The 22,265-nt window shown below is 36.0% G+C and overlaps 1 protein-coding gene across 1 annotated transcript in view; it reads left to right on the forward strand.

Annotated features, from left to right (window-relative positions):
• The window catches only part of MDGA2 (MAM domain containing glycosylphosphatidylinositol anchor 2), a 921,279-nt gene that overhangs the window by 586,658 nt on the left and 312,356 nt on the right, over window positions 1-22,265 (forward strand). The window lies entirely within an intron of this gene.

Below are 22,265 nucleotides of genomic sequence, written 5' to 3' on the forward strand. Positions count from 1 at the left end.
AAAAATTCATAGAATTTTATGAAACATAAGATAGCATGTTTGTTGATTTTCAGTTGTCGTAATCTTATAGCAGGGTCTAAAAATCGTTTTGATCCTTTTTCAACTCCCTTTTGAAAGAAAGTGAATATTACCTTTTGATTGGTAAATTCTTAATGTCCTTGTATTTTTCATAGTTTATTAAAATAAACCTATTCAAATTTTAAAATTTAGAATATTAATAAATGAAAGTATATTTTAAATTATCATAGTTATGGTAACTAAACTGAAATTATGTGTATTTCTAACACGAGGACACCTATAAATTATAATGAAACAGATTTAATTTATTTTAATATATTTCAAGCACTTATATGTTGATGACATGATTTCAAAGGCAAATAAGAATTAAGCATGTTACTTTAGGATGAAATACATATTTTGTACCTACTTGGGAGGTTATGATGAATCCATAAAGAAATGAGACAGGTGGGGCTAATTTTACTAAATTATATAGGTCTTCTTATTCAGTCTGCTCAAATTTGGCATTTATAAAATTATCCAATTGGGATGTTTTCCATAAATGTGTTACATCTAGAAATCAAGTCATCCCCAAAATATTACTGACTATAGAAATATGGGAAACATCTACATCCTCCTTCTCTTCTGCTTTCTCTCTTTCTTCTTTCTCCTTATTTTTTCCTCTCTAATCTGTCCCATTAACTTTTACCATGGAAAAAGAAAGAGGTTAGGAAACATCTGTTCCCTTCATTATATAACCATTATCTGTTCTTATTACTTTATATAACCTGTAGAAAAGTTGTAATGCTCAGCAATTTCTGTGAGACCTAATATAAAACTTTGTGCATGCTGTGATCTATTCATGGTAGTTCTCTTCTATGTTTAGAGGAATTTAAATTATCTAAGTGTTATGATAAATAAATAATACTTCAGTTATTGGAACTTTATGGAGTTGTTTGTAATAGGAATAGTGTGGACATAAGCACCTTCTCTTGTAAAACAGTATATCCCATTGTCATATATAACTAGTAAAAAGATGAAAAGAAATGACTGGGGAAACTTTTCTGTCATCTGTACCTGAGTACTAACCTCATAAATATTTCTTAGCCATGTGTATATTTGAACTTCTTTCCGTTAGGTGAGCTCCACAGCATCTAGCCAAACAGGTTATTAGCACCACTTATTAAAAGAGAAAGAGGAAACAGAAGGAAGAAAAAGGAAAATAAATGGAAAAAAAGTGTTTTATTGTTTATATACCAAAATCTTGGGAATATGAATGCTTTAGCAGATTTTTTTAAATTATACATAATGCAGGTTTTCTAAACAACAGTATTTACTACTAAAGACACCAAAAGAATACATGCAATACTATTACAATCTTATTGATAGGCCATATAATTAGAGAATAAGATGTTTCCTACAACTCTCTTGCATGAATTTTGAAGTTCAAAAGCCTAAGGTTCATATTTGTTTTTCTCAAATTGGAGATATTATTTAGCTTCTCTAAACTTGTTTTTCCCCTCTTTAGAATAGAGATGACACAGAAATCCATATTATTTTGTTTTTATAGGCTATAAATGCCCTTAAATGAAACACGTTTAGAGATTCCAGCACATAACAAATCCAATAAATAGTAGTCATCATTGGGCTGTTAACCTTGATAATGGCGAGAAAGAATAAAATTGGTATCATCAGTAATCATGGTGAGATGAGGACAAGAATCTTAGATTTTTGCTAGGAAATGGTATATAGCTTCAGTCATTGATTACTAATCTTCAAATAAGTTCTCTATCATTTTTAAATTACTTTTATCAGTGGATAAATTAATACTACTATTTTCCCAAAAAAGTATAATGAATAGTTCTTCTGTCATATGTCCATAAAACTATAATTGACAAAATGTGTAACAGAAATATAAAATGCTATTCTGTGAAAATGATAAGGAGTTGAATAAACTTGCACTTTTGTTGATATGTAACAGATTCTTCATCTGGGTGCTCCATCATTTCCTATGGCAATTGAACCTATATATGCCCTATCCTCATTAATGTAGCTTCATAATATGAGCATACAGATCTTGAGTATGCAGTGAATCTGGGGACAGAAGCAGTGATCATTATGGGGCTTCAACTTTGGTCTGTCTGAGACTATTTTCTGAACAACAATGTGACTCAAATTTTCCAAAATTCTATGCCATAGTAACAGAAAGTATGCATATTTCTGGGATCTTTTGACACCTGTACATTTTATTGTCCTAGCAATGAATTTTTTAGTTTCACTACATCCAAAGTGAATTTAGACTGTGAACTCTTATATACAATATTCCTCATAAACTATTAACTTGCCCAGAAGACATCATAACTCAGATATAGTAGATAGCTAAGCAAAGAAGATTAAAAAAGAAAAAAAAAAAACTGTTAATCAAATGAAAGGTAACACTATCATAAAAGGGTATAAATTATTGAAATCCTATTTTTAAAAGTGAAAGTGTTACTCAGTCATGTCTAATTCTTTGCAATCCCATAGTCTATAGCCTACCAGGCTCCTCTGTCCATGGAATTCTCCATACTACTGGAGTGGGTCACCATTCACTTTTCCAGTTGATCTTCCCTACCCAGGAATCAAACCCAGGTCTCCTGCATTGCAGGCGGATTCTTTACCATCTGAGCCACTAAAGAAATATTGTCTTAAAACTTAACCAAATACTTTGGAAAGTATGTCAAATAGTCTATTTTAGCAAACATCTAGAACAATTCATTGATGTTATTTCCCAGCTTTTCAGTTACTCTGCTGCTGCTAAGTCACTTCAGTCGTGTCTGACTCTGTGTGACCCCATAGACGGCAGCCCACCAGGCTCCCCCATCCCTGGGATTCTCTAGGCAAGAATAATGGAGTGGGTTGCCATTTCCTTCTCCAATGCATGAAAGTGAAAAGTGAAAGTGAAGTCGCTCAGTCATGTCCGACTCTTCGCGACCCCATGGACTGCAGCCTACCAGGCTCCTTCGTCCATGGGATTTTCCAGGCAAGAGTACTGGAGTGGGGTGCCATTGCCTTCTCCTCTTCAAATGCTAATAAACTATAATTACAACTAAACAATTTAAAAGTTATTTACAAGAATAAAGGAGTTCAAGTCATGTGATATTTCTTTCAGCAAGTTGGGTGAGATCATGCTAAAACAAAGCAATATAATTTTTACACTTTAGAGCAATTAATTTTTAATTTTAGATTGCAGATTTGTAGACCTTGGCTTAGTACTTAATAAGGTTCTATTGTTCTAGTGAAACTGATGAGAAATATGTTATTATAGATAATAATTCAGTTGCTGAAAATACACTCTAAGGTTCTTATATGGTTTTGAACTTCCATGTACAACTTGTAGTTTAGAATATTTTAATGATCATTCACTGACAAAGTTCATTTAATACATTACTGGATCTCATGATGATATACAATAATTTCCATAAGTGCATGTAACTAATCCCATATTTTTTTTTACCCAAAATCCTAGAATAGATTATATCAGTGAACTGTCTTGAGGGTTTCCAACCATCCCAGTTTGTCCTGGACTCAATGAAAGTCTCACATCCTATAATCTCAAGCAAGCTAGTATAATTGGTCACTTAATGATCTAATTCACATGCAGCCTACCCTCATATGGAATATGAGTCTCAATGTCAGTTGTTAACACTGGTTCACATGCAACCTTAAGCAGCTCTACATAAAGAAGCATTTTTGAGAATAACCAAGGTGTAGATCCTGACTCTCCCCAGTTGTGTGATCAAGTCCTTCGAGTCTTTGAACCTGCTTTTTCCTAAGCCATGTTGATAGCGTGCTGTGTGTGGATAATCGATTGATAGAGAATATTTACTCTCAGATTTCATTTTTATTTGCATGGTAACACTAACATCAGTGGAAATTTAGTTGAAAAGAGATGACTACAAAGAAGTAGATACAGCCTGTATGTACACAGCTACTCTTAAGCTCCATCATTCATGCAGGCAAGTTTCAGGCTTGCAGAATTCGATAAGATTAATACCTCATTTGCTGTTGTACGTTTATACATAAGGCTTACGTTACTATTTGAGGAAAAATAGCAAACAAATAACCTGTGGAACTCATGAACCTACTTGACGAAAGTTTTGCAAATCTTGAGCCCTCAATATTTTGTTTATAAAAAGTCACTGGCAGAGAAGTTTTCATCTCATTCAAGAGAAGATATATTCTTGGTCACTGTCCTGCCTCCAGCTCTAAGACATTTAAAAGTACACATTTCCCCATAGAACTTTACCTTATTACACAAACTGAAGATTAAATGATATTGTATTTAAATTGACTGGAAAATGGTGGGTTCTAAGTATTATGGTATTATGGTTGTTAGATTTTTTTAAAAGTACCATTGTGAAGAAATCAATGAGGAGTTCCAAAATCTCATTTAGCCCTTTGGTTGTCCTTTTTTACTTATTGAAAGTATCAGTGTTACAATAGACTACTTTGTACTTTTCAGCAGAAATATTAAATCACAAATTCCAACTTTTTCAATGGTTACAGAAATAAGTGAATATCAAATATTATATACTCATTAAATGTAAATTTTCATACTTAGCTGTGCTGTGCTAAGTTGATTCAGTTGTATCCTACTCTTTGCAATCGTGTGGTCTATAGCCCACCAGGCTCCTCTGTCCATGGGATTCTCCAGGCAAGAATACTGGAGTGGGTTGCCATGCCTTTCTCCAGGGGACCTTCCCAACCCAGGGATCGAACCTGTGTCTCATGTTTCCTACATAGGCAGGTGGATTCTTTACCACTAGTGCCACCTGGGAAGCCTCAAAATATCATATCACTAATATGTGTATTTGTACAGTTCTTCTGTGTATTCTTGCCAACTCTTCTTAATATCTTCTGCTTCTGTTACATCCATAACATTTCTGTCCATTATCGAGCCCATCTTTGCATGAAATGTTCCCTTGGTATCTCTAATTTTCTTGAAAAGATCTTTAGTCTTTCCCATTCTGTGGTTTTCCTCTATTTCTTTGCATTGATCGCTGAGGAAGGCTTTCTTATCTCTTCTTGCTATTCTTTGGAACGCTGCATCTTTCCTTTTGCTTACATCTTTCCAGATGCTTACATCTTTCCTTTTCTCCATTTGCTTTTCACTTCTCTTCTTTTCACAGCTATTTGTAAGGCCTCCCCAGACAGCCATTTTGCTTTTTTTGCTTTTCTTTTCCATGGGGATGGTCTTGATTCCTGTATCCTGCATTATGTCACGAACCTCAGTCCTATACAAAAAAGATCTTCACGACTAAGATAATCACGATGGTATGATCACTCACCTAGAGCCAGACATCCTGGAGTGTGAAGTCAAGAGGGCCTTAGAAAGCATCACTACTAACAAAGCAAGTGGAGGTGATTGAATTCCAGTTGAGCTATTTCAAATCCTGAAAGATGATGCTGTCAAAGTGCTACACTCAATATCCCAGCAACTTTGGAAAACTCAGCAGTCGTCACAGGACTGGAAAAGGTCAGTTTTCATTCCAATTCCAAAGAAAGGCAATGTCAAAGAATGCTCAAACTACCACACAATTGCACTCATCTCACACGCTAAGAAAGTAATGCTCAAAATTCTCCAAGCCAGGCTTCAGCAATACATGAACTGTGAACTTCCTGATGTTCAAGCTGGTTTTAGAAAAGGCGGAGGAACCAGAGATCAAATTACCAACATCCACTGGATCACCAAAAAGCAAGAGAGTTCCAGAAAAACATCTATTTCTGCTTTATTGACTATGCCAAAGCCTTTGACTGTGTGGATCACAATAAACTGTGGAAAATTCGGAAAGAGGTGGGAATACCAGACCACCTCACCTGCCTCTTGAGAAACCTATATGCAGGTCAGGAAGCAACAGTTAGAACTGGACATGGAACAACAGACTGGATCCAAATAGGAAAAATAGTACATCAAGACTGTATATTGTCACCCTGCTTATTTAACATATATGGAGAGTACATCATGAGAAATGCTGGGCTGGAAGAAGCACAAGCTGGAATCAAGATTGCCGGGAGAAATATCAATAACCTCAGATATGCAGATGATACCACCCCTATGGCAGAAAGTGAAGAAGAACTAAAAAGCCTCTTGCTGAAAGTGAAAGAGGAGAGTGAAAAAGCTGGCTTAAAGCTCAACATTCAGAAAACAAAGATCATGGCGTATAGTCCCATCACTACATGGGAAATAGATGGGGAAACAGTGGAAACAGTATCAGACTTTATTTTTTGGGGCTCCAGAATCACTGCAGATGGTGACTGCAGTCATGAAATTAAAGACGCTTACTCCTTTTAAGAAAAGTTATGACCAACCTAGATAGCATATTGAAAAGCAGAGACATTACTTTGCCAACAAAGGTCCACCTAGTCAAGGCTATGGTTATTCCAGTGGTCATGTATGGATGTGAGAGTTGGACTGTGAAGAAAGCTGAGTGCCGAAGAATTGATGCTTTTGAACTGTGGTGTTGGAGAATTCTCTTGAGAGTCCCTGGGACTTCAAGGAGATCAGTCCTGGGTGTTTATTGGAGGGACTGATGCTGAAGCTGAAACTCCAGTACTTTGGCCACCTCATGTGAAGAGTTGACTCATTGGAAAAGACTTTGATGCTGGGGGATGGGGGGCAAGAGGAAAAGGGGATGAAATGGCTGGATGGCATCACCAACTCAATGGACATGGGTTTGAGTGAACTTAGGGAGACAGTGATGGACAGGGAGGCCTAGAGTGCCGGAATTCATGGGGTCACAAAGAGTTGGACGTGACTGAGTGAACTGAACTGAACTTTATGTGTGTATTAGTAATGAGTAAATTTTTACATTAGTTCTGCTAGATTTTATAAAAACTTTTGGTAACATACTTACTTTCATAATGAAGAAATTGATACAATTTATATTCCTACCCTTTCTTAAAATCAAGTATACTAATCAGTACCAAGTAAATGTAAATTTTAAAAAAAAGTAGGGATTGATTATTATCTCATCAGGGAACACTTCTAGAATAAAATTTCTACTTTAAAGAACAGGAAAAATGCAAACAACTTTTGTTGAGGGAAGCAATGTGCCATAAAGATCTGACATTTTTTTCCCACTGATATTCTGGTATGATGAAATACACATATTATTGTTAAAACGTCATGCTAATATATTTGTTTTTTTAAGGACTTCTGACCTTAACCACACTTCTCATAGGATTTAACATCCTGTGGTGTGGCTAAGATTAGCATTGTGGCCATTGTTAACTCAAATTCATACAGTCATTTGAGCAACTTCTAGACATAATTTAAAAGATCCACATTGGTTCATAAAGGCTTTGAATTAAATTTGAAAATTAAGAAAATCCACACAGTATTCCATATCCTGAGAGTAGAATATCTTATGTATTGTTCAGTTCAGTTCAGTTAGTTCAGTTGCTCAGTCATGTCCGACTCATTGCAATCCCATGAATCGCAGCACACCAGGACATCCTGTCCATCACCAACTTCTGGAGTTCACTCCGACTCACATCCATCGAGTCTGTGATGCCATCCAGCCATCTCATCCTCTGTCATGCCCTTCTCCTCCTGCCCCCAATCCCTCCCAGCATCAGGGTCTTTTCCAATGAGTCAACTCTTCACATGAGGTGGCCAAAGTACTGGAGTTTCAGCTTTAGCATCATTCCTTCCAAAGAAATCCCAGGGCTGATCTCCTTCAGAATGGACTGGTTGGATCTTACAGTCCAAGGGACTCTCAAGAGTCTTCTTCAACACCACAGTTCAAAAGCATCAGTTCTTAGGCACTCAGCTTTCTTCACAGTCCAACTCTCACATCCATACATGACCACAGGAAAAACCATAGCCTTGACTAGACGGACCTTTGTTGACAAAGTAATGTCTCTGCTTTTGAATATGCTATCTAGGTTGGTCATAACTTTGCTTAAAAGGAGTAAGCATCTTTTAATTTCATGGCTGCAGTCACCATCTGCAGTGATTTTGGAGCCCCCAAAAATAAAGTCTGACACTGTTTCCACATCTGTTTCCCATGAAGTGATGGGACCAGATGCCATGATCTTCATTTTCTGAATGTTGAGCCTTAAGCCAACTTTTTCAATCTCCCCTTTACTTTCATCAAGAGGCTTTTTAGTTCCTCTTCACTTTGGTGTCATCTGCATATCTGAGGTTATTGATATTTCTCCCAGCAATCTTGATTCCAGCTTGTGCTTCTTCTAGCCCAGCGTTTCTCGTGATGTACCCTGCATATATGTTAAATAAGCAGGGTGACAGTATACAGCCTTGATGTACTGCTTTCCCGATTTGGAATCAGTCTGTTGTTCCATGTCCAGTTCTAACTGTTGCTTCCTGACCTACATATAGATTTCTCAAGAGGCAGGTGAGGTGGTCTGGTATTCCCACCTCTTTCCGAATTTTCCACAGTTTATTGTGATCCACACAGTCAAAGGCTTTGGCACAGTCATTACTGGGACTAAAATGAGAGAGATGAACTGGAGCATAATGTTAGTTGATCAGAAATTTGACTTTAAGTTTAGACTTTGACTGTAAGTCTAGATGCAGCTTGTACTTTTGGTTTGCTCTTGGGGCACTTAATTCCAGAGCATCACAGTGATTTTGGCTTTTCCCTACATTTTCATTTTTTTGCAACATCTGTTCTAGGAAACACTTTTTTTTTTTTCTGATAACAACATACTTTTCTTTATTTTCTTGCTACTGTTCTGTTGCTATAGAAAATAGGTATGTCCAATTATTTAGTATTATGTCTTAGTTCATGTTTTGAGCAGTATTTCTTTCTTTCAGCTCCTTTTAGTCAGTCTTCCTTATTTGGTATATTGCACTAGTGACTTTTGTTTTTCTTTTTTACTGAACCCTTTAATCACATACTATTGAGTGATTGTGTGGTAAAGTCAACATTATTGATTTCTGATAGACACACTTTGTACTAGAAATTTATGGAGGCAATGGCAACCCACTCCAGTGTTCTTGCCTGGAGAATCCCAGGGATGGCGGAGCCTGGTGGGCTGCCGCCTATGGGGTCGCACAGAGTCAGACACGACTGAAGCGATTTAGCAGCAGCAGCATCAGCAGCCTTGTCCTCTCGTTCAGTTCAGTTCAGTTCAGTCGCTCAGTCATGTCCGACTCTGTGCGACCCCATGAATACACCATACCAGGCCTCCCTGTCCATCACCAACTCCCGGAGTTTACCCAAACTCATGTCCATTCAGTCAGTGATGCCATCCAACCATCTCATCCTCTGTCGTCCCCTTCTCCTGCCCTCAATCTTTCCCAACATCAGGGTCCTTTCAAATGAGTTAGCTGTTTGCATCAGCTTCAACATCAGTCCTTCCAATGAACACCCAGGACTGATTTCCTCAGTTAATGGTACCTATTTCCCTGCTTTGACAAAAATGAAAATTATCAAGGAACAGGGTGTACAATTTTTTGGCATTAGTAGATGTGACACTTGTATGAAGCTACTCTTAAGCTGCATTTTGATTTTGCATTGCAATGTTGTGCACAGCCAAGCAAGAGGCAGAATTTTTAGTCAGTCAAGTAAAATACTAGTAGGTAGTGGTTTGTCTTTAGTAGAATCTGGCAAGACAGGTTTGCTTTGTTTTACCAAAAATAGTTTATAGTTCTAAAATGGTAAAATATAGGCAATTTCATACAGTTTGACTTAATAGGTAACCATAAATAAGAAATTTTTTCAAAATGATTATTACATATTAAGTACAAATTAAAATATATATTTTCAAAGTTGAAGGAAAAACACAACAGGAAGTAAACGAACAAGCGGTTAGATAAACAAATAGTGTGATACAGGGTCTTATAATTTTCCCTGGAATTTAATCTACTAAGATAACTGTCTGAGAGGTACGAAATGGGTGGAAAGAAGCAAAACTCCTTCTATTCTTAACTGTATTTTTCTATTTCTCTTGGTGTTGATCACGATTACTTAATAACTAAAGTTCTGCCTCACTGCATCTTGTTTTCAGGATTAGAATTAGCTCAACCTGTTGAAAATTGTAATGTTTATGTCTTTTTCATTTTGGAACCATAAGGAAACAGCAATCAGATATGATATCCATATAGAATTATGACAGTGTGGACCACACAGGAAAATAATAACTAGATTTCAGAGAACCTGAAAATTCGGTGACTATGTAACTATCTGCGTACTAAGCATTGTTTAGTGTGTTTAAGGCAAATGTTAAATATGAACAGGTTTAGAAAGGCATTATTATATGCATACAGATCCACAGTCAAAGAATATGTAATATGGATTTAATTCTCAAGTCACTGGAGAGTTTAATAGGCAATTCAATACATATCAATATTAAGATGAAGAAAAACAAAGCATAATTCGACATTGCAAACAAATAGTAAGTATTTGTTTCCTCTGTAAAGATATTTCATTAGTGCATATTAATCATGCAGAATGGGAAATATGGGTTTTACAAAATCTATGTTGAACGCATTGGAACTAGAGACGGAAAATTATATTTTCAGTAGCTTTGAGAAATACAATATCAGCAGGACATTTTTTGTGCATGCATTTCTCATGTGTCGAGAGGATTTGAATTCGGAGGTGATTCAGTAAATGTTTTATCCTTTATTAAAATCATATTTTTAAAGTTTTATTGGCTTTTAGTCTTTCCTTAAGCAACATTTTATTTTGTGCAGCTTTTTTAGTTCCTTCACATATGTTACACTACAGTATTATCTTATTCAAAAAAAGAAATACCTCCCTTATAATATAGCTGCATTGTCCCAGAATATGACAACAGTATATTTAAAAGCACTCTGAATGTCTGAAATCCCAAGATAAGAAACATAACTATTTCAATAGGCCTAGATTGACTCATGTTGGAATTAGGTCTCTAATAAAATTCTTAAACAGCAGTTAGTATTTACAGTGTGTCAACATGATACAGTACTGACATCTATTACAAGGTCTAGAGTGTCAAATTGTCATTTTTCTGAAGTGCAAACCACAAATTTGTGGTTTTGTAATTTAGTCAAATAAATTAGCTCCTAACCATACACAAAACTTGGAATCAAATCCCTCTTCTTTGGCACATTCATTTTTAACAAACTATGCTCTGATTCAGCCTCTCTTTTCCTTTCTTTCTCATTTAATTAACCATGGGGAAAGAATATCAATGTAAGCACAAAGTAAATAATAGTTCATTGCTGTGTACTTGAAAGGAGAACATCTCCTAAAAACATATTTTGCCCTTTGTAAGTGAAAATGTACACAGTGCTTACGTTTCCCAGGGCAGGCCTTTATTTATTGAAGCACCTCTCATCTCCTAGAATTAGATTCCTCACTCCAGCATTTTCAGGCTGCAGCAGAAATTCCAGCTAGAAGGTTGCAGTAGATACTTGGTAAGGGCCGAGGTACCCATGATGCAAGTGCCATGAGTCTTTGAGTTGTGACCCAATTCAGCAATCAAGATATGATATTCTATTTTATGAAACTACTTCTAGACACTAACATAAATAATCATTTTAATGCTTAAATGTGTTAAGTATGAATGTATACATGATTCATATACTTTGATTTATTTAATCTGACCTTTGGTCCAGTATTGTATTTAGCAAAATATGACTACTTTTGTCCTTTGCAAAGTAGTATTTGATAGTTTACTTTAGAAGCACCAGCAAAGGTCTCTCTCTCTTTCTCCCTTTATCTCTCTCTTTATCCCATGATTAATACCTGAATATATGGCTATATTTCTTCTTTTCTTGCCTTTTAAAATTGTACCTGCCTAATCTGATATTTTAAGATTGGCAGTTGAAATAGAAGAATAGTTGGTTAATAAGTTATCCTTGTGAATTTGCTTGCTGTTCCTTGCAATAATACACTTGTTTTTCTTACTCTTTTCTTAGTGGCATGTTGTCACCTACACTGTTCTCCATTTTCCTGTCTCAGGAATCCTTTCTGTGTTGAAATTTCTCCTCCTTACCTTGTGAAGTCTGAGAACTTAAATAACTAAGCCCTGAAGTGCAAACACTGAGCAATGGCCTAAGAGCCTCTTTTACCATCACTTCAGAATTTTGGCTTTTAAATCATGCCTTAGGGGGTTTACAAGACCTTTTTTTCTTCTATTATAAATGATAGAGATTTCTAGAAGCCTGACTAGCAAACTATGTCTATTTTTTCCTTCCTTAGGCTTTATTATAATGGATGATATTAATGTTATCCCTTCTATTAGAGCAGCAGAATTAATTCTTCCTCTGGCATAAATATCACCAGGAATTTAATTAGAACTTGCGAATTATTAACTTTATTTCACTCTGGAGTTTATTTACTGTGTTTATCCATCTGAAGTGAGACTGACTAGATTAGAATCTCAGCTCTGGAGCCAATCACTATGTATGTTGCCATGGCAAACTTATCTACACTGTTTCTCAGATTGGTAATAAGTAAAATAGTTAATAATACTAGTCGTCTCGTAAAATCACATAAAAAATACGTGTAAAAGTGGTTGAAGAGTGCCTGGAGCATATTAAGGGCTGTGATTGTCTCCATCTAATTGCAAACACCTCGGGGCAGGATTTTTGTCTGTTTTTTCCTGTTACTTCCAGTGCCTAGAACAGTCTGACACACAGTTGGCTCTTAATAGATATATGTTAAATTAACAGTTTTTATTTAAATAAAACATAGATTATTCCTTTGTTTGCCATCAGTTTATTTAGTTGCTCTCAATGACCTGGCTAATTAAGCTCATGATGTGATTTCTAACCTTTGCTGTCTCTTGGAACCAATTTAGATATTTGAGTAACCTGAGTACAGATATGTCATAAGATTAGGAGACTATCTGCCAAGGTTTTTTCCTAATCAAGTAGAGATTTGGCCTGGGCAATACTTTGGAAACTAACAAATTCTCCTGGAGAGGCAAATAGAGTCCCAGCAGAGTTAAATCTGTTCAACATTATTCTTTAAGATTAGCTATGAGTCATATTAGCCAAATTACTATAAAATGAAACTTCCATGGGGGTCCAGTGGTTAAGACTTCCAGCTCAGGTGGCGTGGGTTCAATCCCTGGTGTGGGAACTAAGATCCACATGCCGTGGAGTGCAAGTGAAGTCACCTAGTCGTGTCCTACTCTTTGCGACCCCATGGACCATAGCCTACCAGGTCCTCTGTCGACGGGATTTTCCTGGCAAGAGTACTGGAGTGGGGTGCCATTGCCTTCTCCAGGGGATCCCGACCCAGGGATTGAACCTGGGTCTCTCACATTGCAGTCAGACGCTTCACCGTCTGCGCCATCAGGGAAGCCTGTGCAGTGCAAGTGCAGCCTAAAAAAGAAAAAGGTACAAGAATTAATTTAAAAATATTTTTAAAATCTTATCTTTATAAGACCAATACAATGGAACAAGAGACTGACTAATAAGAGAATACCTTTTTGCACAATCCCTCTATGTTATAACACTGGTTGTAGAAAGGCCAGCTGCCTCCATTTCAGTAGCTGTGATAGCCAAAGCAGAATTTTATTGTCTTGTTTTCTTTGCTACACTAATGAGGGCTCAGGAAGTATAGCTAGGAGACCAACACCAGATGGTTTTAGGTGATGTTTTTATCTGTTCCGCTGCTATATCATTCTTAAGGAAGAACCTTAAATCTTAACTGATTTTTTAAAATTCTATGTTGAATTACTCACATGCTGTCCTCTTATGACAAATGGCTTATGCCTCTAGTTTTGGTATCAGGGACATAATTTGATTTAATCTGATGGTTTATTAATAGTAATATGTTTGCTGAAACTGAGCAAAAAATTAAGTTCAAAGAAGTATAAGTAATATGCTATAATTATTTTTGTGAGTGGTACTCTAAATTTTGATAGAGAAAGTCTTTGCTATCATCTTGTTAGTGACATAAAGCATGGTTATTTTAGATGGGTTAAACAATGAAAAACCTGAAAGATGTTCATAACTTTTTAATGAAAGGTTCATGAAATCCTGAGTTTTTCATATCGATTTTTTTTGGCAGATTCAGTTTATGACAAATAGGTGTTATGTGGAGCTCCTGTTCTCTAATCTTTAAATTCATCATTTTTTTCAATAAAACTTTATTGAGCTCACAGTTCTTTGCAAACAATTTTGTGAGTGTTTTTGTTACAAATATGAAAACCATCACCTTCTTCACAGATAATTCAATTCTTAAATATTTCAGAGTGAAAGGAGAAGGTAAATATTCTAATGGTGGCTTGGGTATGTGGCTAGAATGTTCAAACTACCACACAGTTGCACTCATTTCACATGCTAGCAAAGTAATGTACAAAATTCTCCAAGCTAGGCTTCAACACTGTGTGAACTGAGATCTTCCAGATGTTCAAGCTGGATTTAGAAAAGCAGAGGAACCAGAGATCAAATTACCAACATCTGTGGGATCATAAAAAAAGCAAGAGAATTCCAGAAAAATGTCTACCTCTGCTTCATTGACTATGCTAAAGCCTTGACTGTGTGAATCACAACAAACTGTGGAAAATTATTAAAGAGATGGGAATACCACACTGCCTTACCTGCCTCCTGTGAAACCTGTATACAGGTCAAGAAGCAACATTTCAAAATGGACATAGAAGAGTGGACTTGTTCAAATTGTGAAAGGAGTTTGTCAGGGCTGTATATTGTCACTGTGCTTATTTAACTTATATGCAGAGTACATCATGTGAAATGCTGGGCTGGATGAAGCACAAGCGGGAATCAAGATTGCTGAGAGAAACATCAATAACCTCAGATATGCAGATAACACCATCATATAGCAGAAAGCAAAGAGGAGCTAAAGAGCCTTTTGATGAAGATGAAAGAGGAGAGTGAACAAGTTGGCTTAAAATTCAGCATTCAAAAAGCAAAGACCTTGGCATCTGGTCCATCACTTCATGGCAAATACATGGGGAAACAATGGAAACAGTGAGAGACTTTATTTTCTTGGGCTCCAAAATCACTGCAGATGGTGACTGCCGCCATGAAATTAAGAGACATTTGCTCCTTGGAAGAAAAGCTAATACCAATCTAGACAGCATATAAAAAGCAGAGACATTGCTTTGCTGACAAATTTCCATAGAGTCAAAGCTGTGGTTTTTTCCTGTAGTCTTGTATGCATGTGAGAGTTGGACCATAAAGGCTGAACACTGAAGAACTGATGCTTTTGAACCATGGTGTTGGAGAAGACTCTAGAGAGTCCCTTGGAATGCAAGGTGATCAAACCAGTTAATGCTAAAGAAAATCAATCCTGAATATTCATTGGAAGGACTGATGCTGAAGTTGAAGCTCCAATACTTTGGCTGCCTGATGCAAAGAACTGACTCATTGGAAAAGACCCTGATATAGAAAAGATTGAAGGCAGGAGGAGAAGGGGATAACAGAGGGCCAGATGGCTTGATGGTATCACCAACTCAATGGACATGAGTTTGAGCAAGCTCTGGGAGATGGTGAAGGACAGGGAAACCTGGCATGCTACAGACCATGAGGTGGCTGAGTTGGACATAACTGAGCAACTAAACCAGGGTATGTTGTAAGGAGAGCTATTATAAACTGCTATGTTTATATAATTCAAAGCAGGAAAGGATTCAATTGCTTTGGACAAAAACTAGGAATTTGGTAAAGAAATTTTATTGACATTTGACCATAATAAAGTGGTTTACCTGGTGAATAAGCAGTTGAAGAAACTCCCAGGCAACAGGAATAGCAAGTTCACATTATGCTGATTTTGTGAGGAGGGCATCTTTGCAAACTGGCCCTATCCCTAAAAAGCCGGTATCTTCTAGAACTGAAAATTCCCTGGAAAACAGATCCCTTGGTTGGAAGTGTTTTATAGCTTGGATTTCCCTTCCATGAGTGATGACCCTCAAGGATTCAGCTGCAACTGCAGATGAAACTCAGCTTCTCATAAAATTGAATGAGACCATGTTTTGCCAATTTCACCTGTTGGAAGGAACAGTAAGGGATTGTTCACCAAAGGATGTGTGCGGCGATGATGTTTTTCCCATCATGTTTCAAAAATATTATAAAGACTTTTCAGGCCATTAAGTATTAGTACCCCAGCTATTAACATAACTTATTGACTAAAATAAGCTTTGACTTAATCTTTTATATCTTTTGCTCACCTTGGAAACCAATTTGTAGTTCTATTTTTTTCTGTTTATCTTGTTTAATGACTAGATTCAGATATATATAAAACCTGTTATAATTTATAAAGTCTGATTTCACTGAAGAATACCTATTGGCAAATTTCTTTACTCATTGTTTTGTGATGGCATAAATATTCTGGTCAAGAATAACAAATGCACACAAAATCAGAGAACAGGAGGTGATTTAAATATGTGAAGTCACTCAAGACAATGAGAGAGAACAGGTTTTTGTCCTATTAGGATGTAAAACTGAGTGCAGGAGCTCTGGCTGTTTTGTCCACTGTTATATTACAGGTGCCTATCACAGACCTTAATACAACGTAGGTGGTCAATAAATACGTATTAAATGACTATGTTGAAAAGTGTTATACTGGGCAGAACAAACAGTATCTAAAAGCATTTATTCCTGGTAACAATAAAAATAAACAATAAATAATATTTTGTCAATCAAACAAAACCTATCTAGTGAAACTCTTTTTAGAACTGATGTTATTATGCAGTATGTCTCTTTTAGGAAACTTTTATGTTCATGAAGCAACATATTTACTCTGCTTTCTCATTCATTTGCAGGACTATCTGTCCTATGGACATTAAAAAAAAAATGCTTGTTAGCTTCTATATCTGTAGCAAAGGCTCTCTCATGCTATAGAGATTATTTATGATTACTATTCAAATATTGTCATATCCTGGAGCATTGTTTTATAGATTTTCCTAGTAATATATCATTCCTGGACTTCATGAGAATCAATCAACTTGTCAATAATGATAATATTAGAATAATAATTTCAACTGCATAGGTGGATTATTTTGAATTTTCAAATCAACTTCTAATATATTCTCTCTTTTATTATATGAAATGCTCATTGAAATGTCTGTTGAAAATGAATTTCAGTGAAATGCACAAAACTATAGTAATTCTTGTATCTCAGTTAAATGACTTCTTTTTGCAAGAGAAATTTTGTTCCTCAAATCTGTATATATAGCATGTCTCTCCATTTAGAAGCTGGACTTGGTTTGTCTAGCATGTAAATATTCTTTCAGTTTGAAAAAATGTAGATCCTTGGAAAAGAAACAGAAAGTTAATTATATATATTTTCGCTTCCTCTTCCTTTTATTCTTGCTGTGCTGTTACTCATCTTATTTTGTGCTTATATCCTGATGAGTAAATGAGCCCCAACTCACCACTGATTTCTTCCTTATTTTTTCTGTATACTTTTCACATTATCTCCATGTGGCCAACTATTGATCATTGAACTTACATGGAAAGGGTGCCCTAGGAGACTCTGTGACTGCCTTGCTCTGGAGGTTATTGTTTCTTTTGACAGTTTCTTTTCCATGTCCTTCTGTCTGAAAACTCTGTCTAGACTAATCAATGTTTTCAGACAATGGAGAATGTTGGAAAGTTAAAACCCATGGAACAGTCCTTAACTAATGAGGGACAGGGGTTGGTAGATAAACACTCCAGTCAGCTTCCTCATTTTTCAGAGGGAAAGTTCTAGGATGTGTTCTTTCTAGTTTCCCAGAGGGTTCCCAACAGCAGGGAGTCAAGTTTCCCACAGTGACCACCACTCATTCCTGTTCCATTACTGGATGTTTTCCATTTCTTTATCTCTTCTCTACTCCTTCAATATACTTCCTGGGTTCCTCACCCTAATGATCTACTTATATCAGGACTGGCTTTTGGGAGGATTCAAGCTAAGACAAATACCATCCTAGCTGTGGTTTTTTTATTGTAGTTCTTTCCTGTGAGTTTTGGTGGTGGTGGTGTTTTGTTTTGTTTGGTTTGGTTTGGTTTGGTTTTTATGTTCTTCCTTCCTTGTGATTTTTCTCTGTGACTCAATAGTCAATTTCCTTTCAATCAAGGAATTATATGTCTTAGGGTATTTCTAACTCAATCCGAATGGTAGCTTTTACTATAGTTAACTACTTCACATCCATTTAATCAGAGTCAGGGATAGAAATCTAAGTTCCTTTTTAAAAATTGCCCAGATCCATGGAGGGCTAAATCTCTAAAAATATAAGATGATTATCATTGCATTGTTTTCATTTTTTTAAGAAATGTTTATCTTCAGCAAGCTATTATGTTAGGTAATAGCCAAACAAAGCACCAAAAAAGTCATTGACCTTGGCTAAAATAGTATTTTCTTCCTACAGAATGTATTCTTAATTAACCCCAAGCTAAACCTTTGTATTGCCCATCCAGAGGACCTCATGAGGAACTGACTCACTAAAATTAATGGGTATGAATCCCTGCCTACAAACTCAGGTTTGAAAGAAATATATCTTTATTATTCTATAATTTAACTTCATTTTTATTTCAACTATCTATTTTGCCATAATTTCAGAAATTGGTAACATGGATTTCCCATTTCCACCAGATTTTGTTTAAATTCTAGGGGTTGCTTTTATTTTACCATGGTGTGGGACATGAGACTTGGATCTCTGATGGGCATGGATCACCTAACATCTCCTTCATTCCAATTGTCTTGTCACATTCAGTTCTGACCTATCTCTCTGCTTCTTCCATTCCATCATCTGGGGCTGGGGCTATTCCCCTGAGGCCTGGAGTCTGCCCCTTGAACTCACTATTTCTGTCTAGCCAGTCACACTTAGTGACCTCAACCAAGAAGGGACACAAAGATCCCCTTTGCTCTTGAATATACTAATGTTTGGGATTTGGTGTGGGAGCCAGGAAGCCAATCCTCTTTCTGTTTCAGATAAACTGAAGTAACTGTTGCTCAACCCAAAAAAACTTTCCTTTTTGCTTGCCAGGAGGGGAGGAGCTGAAGAGAGCTTGGGAAGTGTTCTCTTCCTCAGAGAGATTTCCTAAAATATACTTTCCATGTTTAGTTATTAAAGGGTTTAGGATTTTGAAAAATAAAAACCACAGACTGTTTGGTCTCTCCTCTCTTTCTTTTCCCTTCCTTTCTTTTTCCTTTCTTTCTCTTTGTTTGCCTGTCATTATACTTCATCCCGTCCCTCCCAGGACCAATACTTTATAGATCTATCTATCTACTGTATTTGCCCCACAGAGCATATCAAACATGCTCGAATGTTGACATACTCATCTTAAGGAAAGAGTCAAGTCTCTGAGACAATTGCTATGATGACCCATGCCCTCCATCATTGAGTGCTGGCAAGATTCTCATTCTGAAAGTCAGATGGGCACTTATTTATGAGCACTGTGTACATAGAGAATTTATGGCTGGTATTGTGTGTCATGCTAAAAATGGACTTCATTAGGATAATTTTTATGTAATTTGAACCATTTGGTGATAACTATAAACATGTTTAAAATAATATATGATGTTTATTTTATTTTTTAATTGGGGTACAGTTGCTTTACAATGTTGTGTTAGTTTTTGCTATACAGTGAGGTGAATCGGCTATATGTAAACATATTTCCTCCCTCCCACTCCTCCCCCTAGTTTCATCCATCATCCATTCAATGCTTCTTCACTTAACTTGATAAACTGCCTTTGTTTACTTTGTGTAGTTCACCTTTTTCTACTTTTTACATTGGTTTGATGAACATTCCAAATAAAAACTAACGTACTGTCCACTCTGTTTTTCTCTTGTCCCTTTTTAATTTCTGTGTTTCATTTCTTTATTAACTTAAAAATGAACTTCAAATAGTAATCCGTCTCTCACATGTTGCTGTGAAGAATGACTGGATGTCTAGATCCTGCAATATGGTTTTGACCAATGCTCTTGTCTCACGGTTATAAGGAAGCTGATGATCTCAATGGCTTTGTACATTTGTTCTTATCTAATGATGGAGTAGATCAAGCAAAGCATGCAATAGACATTTAAAGAACACTCAGCCATGAACATGATTTAATGCAATGAGATCAATCTTTGTTAGTTCCCTAATTACCTATGTAAGTACAAAATAAGAAACTGTGCATGGAATCAATGTGGTTGAAGAGTTTAAAAACACTGTTTAAAATAATACTATTCACTTGCAATTCACTTTTGCCTGAGACTTTAAAGGCTCTAAAAAAATGCTGAATCTTGAAAAAACAATAGTTTCAACTTCCAAATTAAAATTGTAAAGCAAAATTAATAAATGTTTTATTATGTGTCCTCAAAATATACAAGTATATTTAAAACAACTCATCCTTATACAAGTCAATTTCAGGGGCAAATATTTCTTGACTTAATATCACCATTGTGTGTTTCTATAATCTTAACATATATTAATGGTCCTTAGGCCTTGGGATTTTTAATTTTCTAAAACATGGTGTAAAAAATGAGTCTTATTAATATAACTATTGGACTCTCTAGACTTCTGTTTTAACTAAATACCTTTGTAAAATTATACTGTTTACCTCCAACTGGGCTGTAAGAATTTCTACTATTGTTTCATAATGCCGTGTCAATAAATAAGTATACTATTTTTAAAATTTCATTAGTAGTATCTTTTTATCAGTTTAGCAATATTAAATAGCATTTTTAAATACTTTCTTTTCTACCAAACTCTGCAGTGCCTTTTGTCTCATTTTCATTTTGTTACTTTCCCAACAGGTTTTTAATCATAGATTTTTATAATTTAAAGTCAGCACCTCAGAAGGGCAATTAAAATACTTTGAAAACTTGTATATTACTTACAATGATGTTAGAAAAGCCAACAATGTTTAAAAAGGTCGAAGACAGTGGCACCCCACTCCAGTACTCCTGCCTGGAAAATCCCATGGATGGAGAAGCCTGGTAGTCTGCAGTCCATGCTAAGGGTCAGACACAACTGAGCAACTTCCCTTTCACTTTTCACTTTCATGCATTGGAGAAGGAAATGGCAACCCACTCCAGTGTTCTTGCCTGGAGAATCCCAGGGACGGGGGAGCCTGGTGGGCTGCCGTCTATGGGGTCGCACAGAGCCGGACACGACTGAAGTGACTTAGCAGGCCTATGACTATGCCTATATGACTATGCCTGTGACTATGCCTATTACACAGAACCATAATTGTAACATGGAATTGTTTTCTTATTCTCCCCTGGCATCTTTTCAAATTTGTTTTTTATTGAGGCAGCACTGACCTATAATAGTCTATAAGTTTCATATATACAATACTATATTTCTACTTCTGTATACCCTACAGCAAGCTCACCACCCAAAATTTTGTTTCTGTCTATCACCATACAGTTGATATCATTTACTTATTTCACCCTTCCCCTACTCCTTTCCCTTTGGTAATCACACTCTGTTCTCTATATCTACATTTTTGGGGCAGGGGTTGTTTGTACGTTTCTTTTGCTTTTTGTTTTTTTATACTCCACATATGAGTGAGATCATATGGGATCTGTCTCTGAATTATCTCACTTAGTATAATGCCCTCAAGGCACACCTATGTTCCCAAAGGCAAGATATATATATATAGTGGAATATATATATTCATTTGAATATTTATATATTCCATCAAGGCAGAATACTGAACCCCATAGGGAGTTTACCTTTCATTCTGAGAAAAACTCTCCAACTCTGAGCTGAAATTAATATCTAAAAGCAGTTACACAGTACAGTTGAACACTTTATATTCCAATATGGATAGATTTCAGCTTTAAATTTGGCCTCAAATATTTCTGAATGTATGAAATCAAATATTAGCATAATGCATTTCCTCTGTTCTTATTTAGTAATGTACTACATAGACTGACACTGTGATATAAGCAGAAAAGAAAGTACTGTGTCTGAACAGATTTTTGTGCAAGTTTCTACTTTGTGTGATGAAAAGTGTGCAATAAAGCATTTTTTTTATTGAATGGATATTTATCTACATTTTTTTTTTTTACATAAAAATTTTCGAACAACTTACTTTCACTAGGGAGATCAGTATAACCCAAACGTTGGAGTGGTGGCCATCATAGTTTGGTGACTCTTTTTGAAAAGCAGTTTATTTGCTTCTAAGTTTTAAAACAGTGGTTATGAGAACTCAAATTGCCTAAACTTTCTGAACAGAGGTTAGAGATGAAATATTGGAGATGCTTTAAATTACATGACTTTGTTATTCCTTTCAAGATGAAAAACCAGGCCTACTGCCTGGTAAAAACCTCTGACAATCTTTTTTCTTACTTGATTGTGTTCAGTTTGCAAAATATGTATCATTTGACCT

Source organism: Capricornis sumatraensis, chromosome 2 (genome assembly GCF_032405125.1).
Source record: "Capricornis sumatraensis isolate serow.1 chromosome 2, serow.2, whole genome shotgun sequence".
Lineage (NCBI taxonomy): Eukaryota > Metazoa > Chordata > Mammalia > Artiodactyla > Bovidae > Capricornis > Capricornis sumatraensis.